The sequence below is a fragment of the Pelobates fuscus genome, chromosome 6, assembly GCF_036172605.1.
Source record: "Pelobates fuscus isolate aPelFus1 chromosome 6, aPelFus1.pri, whole genome shotgun sequence".
In the NCBI taxonomy this organism is placed as follows: Eukaryota; Metazoa; Chordata; class Amphibia; order Anura; family Pelobatidae; genus Pelobates; species Pelobates fuscus.
The window spans coordinates 159,971,609-159,975,813 of record NC_086322.1 but is presented as its reverse complement, the minus strand read 5'-3'; the positions used below and the strand labels follow the sequence as shown (position 1 = coordinate 159,975,813).

At 40.0% G+C, this 4,205-nt stretch overlaps 1 pseudogene; it reads left to right on the top strand.

Annotated features, from left to right (window-relative positions):
- Positions 1-476: 476 nt before the first annotated feature.
- The window catches only part of LOC134615536 (structural maintenance of chromosomes protein 6-like), a 3,837-nt pseudogene continuing 108 nt past the window's right edge, over positions 477-4,205 (top strand).

The window sequence follows — 4,205 nt, the reverse complement described above, 5'->3', positions numbered from 1 at the left end:
GTATCGAAGTATTCTTTTATGGATTGAGCAAGTGAGAGTCTTATTTGGTTATCATGGAGAAGTAGTGGGTTCAGTCTCCAAGTCCAAGGCCTTTTTAGGTCCGGTATGCGGATGGTAATTGATATGTCCGCATGATCCGACCATGTGATATTGCCTATGGATGTGTGGGTTATCTGGGTTGTCAAGTTCGGGGAAATTAGGAAATGGTCTATGGATTGTGCCTTTAACCCCTTAAGGACTGAGTCAAATGTACATGTTGCGATAAAAAAAAACAACAATAAAAAAACGTAAACAAAACCTTGAATTTGTGCTATATGTCTGTTCAGGTGTAATTCTCCTCTTTCATATTATGTGTACCCACACTTATTATATATCATTTTATTCAGGGTGAACAGGACTTTCATGCAATATTAAATATTGAGGTATGAAACATAATATAAATGAATAACATATAAAAAAATGGGAGAAAGAGTTGGCGGCTCGCACTGATCGGGCAGGTTAGAATGCTCACAGAGTAACGGTCATAACGGATAATGGGGGAGAGGCCGTCACTGACTGACTGACACCGGGTCACCGCTCTCTGGGCAATGGGCAAAAGAAAGGAAACTAGTCCCGTGACCCCTGTGGGGCATGATAAAAGATCAAGGCGGAATGATGACTCAGAGGACGAATCAGAGTATGTGGAAGCTAGGCCCCGTGCGTCATTGGGCAGTAAAAGCTTTTCTGAGTCTACCACTGCTGAGGTTGGAATAATTGAAATTATCTCACTGAAAAACTTCATGTGTCACTCTAATCTTCGGCCATTTCGTTTTGGACCAAACGTCAACTTTGTAGTTGGGAACAATGGAAGTGGTAAAAGTGCTTTTTTAACAGCTCTTATTGTGGGCTTGGGTGGAAAGGCAGCAATTACTAACAGGGGATCTTCAATTAAAGGATTTGTAAAGGATGGGCAAACCTCAGCCGATGTTTCCATCAGCTTACGGAATAGAGGAGAAGATGCTTTTAAACCTGAAGTTTACGGGGATTACATAACTGTGCAGCAGCACTTTACTACTGATGGCAGCCACAGTTACAAGTTGAAAAGTGTTACAGGGGCACTGGTTTCTTCTAAAAAGGAAGAACTTACAGCAATCTTAGACCACTTCAATATACAGGTAGATAACCCTGTGTCTGTTCTTACTCAAGAGATGAGTAAACATTGCCTGCAGTCAAAGAATGAAAGTGATAAGTATAAGTTCTTCATGAAAGCGACCCAGTTGGATCAGATGAAGGAAGATTATAAAACAAATGATCAAGTTAAATATGGTGTTGAGAGACTTCATGAACTTCGACGTGAGTGTATGGAAAAAGAGGAGCGATTCAAGAGTATTGCATCTTTGGGAGAAAAGCAGGAAAAACTGGAAGATTTAAAGCGTAAAATGGCATGGGCTGTGGTTAATGAGACTGAAAAACAAATTAAGCCTTTCAAAGAGCAGCTTGTTGCTGAAGAAAACCGCACTTTAAAGTTTGAGCAGAAGATCGAAGAATGGCAGGAAAAAGTGAAAAACACTGAAGGAAGGTTCAAAGCCATACAGGAGCAGCTTGAAAAGATAGGCCAGGATGCCTTGGCACTGAAGCCACAGGCAGTGGCCTTAAAGGATGATGTCCAAACAAAGAAGAAAGTATGGAATGAAGCAGAGGTTTTTTTTATAACCGGCATCGAATGGATTTAAGACGCTTTGAAAGAGATTCGGAGCAACTTCATAAGCGTATTATTGAGCTTCAAAACAGTGCTGATAATACATCTGAAGATGAGAACCTGGCACGAATGAGAGAAATTGCAGAGTTAAAAGAGAAACTGAAGGCTCTTAAGGACCACAAAATGACCACCAATCAGCAGATCGATCAATTTCAGCAAGCTATTTATAGATACAAGGAGGAACGCACGTGACTATGTAATGAAGAGCGTGACATGAAACATAAGATGGAACAACAAAAAAGGCAGCTGAGTGAGTTGCAGGACAGCAAAACTGATCGGTTGAAGAGGTTTGGACAGAATATGCCATCCCTTCTTCAAGCAATTAATGATGCTTATAATCAAGGACGGTTCCTAAAGAAACCAGTTGGACCATTGGGTGCCTGCATTCGTATCAAAGACCCAGATCTTGCCCTTACAGTTGAAAGTTGCTTAAAGGGTCTGCTCTTTGCGTTCTGTTGTGATAACCACAAGGATGAAAGAACGCTGCAGCTTCTAATGTCCAAAACGTTCACCCATGGTCAGAGGCCTCAAATAATTGTCAACGAATTTGTCAATGAAGTTTACAATGTTCAAAAGCGAGCTGTTTTTCATCCCAACTACCCAACAGTACTGACCGCATTGGAAATTGATAATCCTGTAGTTGCCAACTGCTTGATTGATTTGATAGGCATCGAGACAGTCTTGTTAATTAAAAATAACAGTGAGGCTCGAGAAGTAATGCAGAGAAGAGCACCTCCAAGAAACTGCAGATAAACCTTCACTGGCAAAGGAGACCAGGTTTTTACAAACCGCTACTATTCATCTGAATACAACAGAGCAAAATTGTTGAGTGGAGATGTAGAAGTGGAAATAAGTTTTCTGGACAAGGAGGTTAAAAACATGGCCGCCCAGTTGTCTACAGTCCTACAGCGCATACGTTCCGTTGAGGGCGATATAAAGCAAAATTAAAATTACATGCTTCAATATTACAACACAAAGAAACGAAAGCAGGCTGAAGCTCGAGAATTGAATGCACGTATTACCGAATTGGAGAATGTGGAAGAGCAGCCGTCAATAGACATTGCTACATTGGAAAGTGAAGCCCAAGACATCAAGAATAAGACGGAGCATGTTCGAAAAGAGATGAAGGAAGCGTGGGATCGAATGGAGGACTTAAAATCCTCACTTCAAAAGGCAGAGCATCAGTATGATGAAATCAAAATGAAGATCAGCTCTGTATCTGAAGTAGCTGAACCTGTAAAGGATGAACTTCATAAAGTGGACCAAGAAGTAGAAAGCTGCAAAACTCACAAGAAGCACTATGAAAAGAAAATGGCTGAGCACTTGGAAGGTATCCAAAAAAGGAAAGAAGAATTAATAGCCAAAGAAAAAGACCTTGAGGAAAAACTCTGTCAAGCAAAGCAAATCCTTCCGGAGCGAATAGAAGTTAATAGAAGTGCTAGAAGCCTTGACACAGAAATTGTCTGACTAAGAGAAAAAAATTAACTCTGAACGTGACCTCCATGGGGACAGGGATGAAGTAATTAGGCAATACCATGCTGCAAAAGAAAATTACCAAGATGTAGAAAGTAAAGTTAAGAACCTCAAGAAATGTATTCATTTGTTAGATGACATAATGACACAAGATTCAAGACTTATCAACTGTTTCGGCGGTGCCTTACTTTAAGATGCAAGTTTTCTTTTGACACCTTGCTATCTCAGAGAGCCAACTCGGGGAAAATCTCTTTTGATCATAAGAATGAAACTCTCTCAATAACCGTTCAGCCTGGGGAAGGAAACAAGGCAGCATTGTCTCATCTGAGATCCTTGTCTGGAGGCGAACGTTCTTTTTCAACAGTGTGTTTCATCCTTTCTCTCTGGTCGATTGCAGAATCACCCTTCAGATGTTTGGATGAGTTTGATGTTTATATGGACATGGTGAACAGAAGAATTTCGATGGATATGATGCTGTCCATGGTGGATTCCCAGAGATTCCGACAGTTTATTTTGTTAGCCCCACAAAATATGAGCTCCCTCCCTTCCAGCACTCTAATCCGCATCCTTCGAATGCAAGATCCAGACAGAGGACAGACAACTTTACCTTTTCTACCAAGGGGTCAAGAGGAAGAAAATTAAGATTAAATCGGCACTCTTCCCCTCCCTTGCTATGATGGAAGAATGTATTAGTGAATAAAGAAAATCTCAATTAGTTTTTTTTTTATTAATGCTTCAATTTTCTGAAGGCAGGGTGAAAGAATCAAATCAAAACCTACTTCCAAGCATGCCTTGGACATGTACAATTTCTTTATTTGCACAGAAAGTTTAGTTTCAGATCGTTGCTACTAAATTTACACTTTTATAGTTTAATTGTACAATTTAAAGTTTGTATGTTGTAGTGTGTTTTATTGTCTGGGAAGGAGTTTTGTAAATACTGCATACTGTTTAAAAGATGCACATTTAAAAGTGATATATTTCTGTGAGAATACTT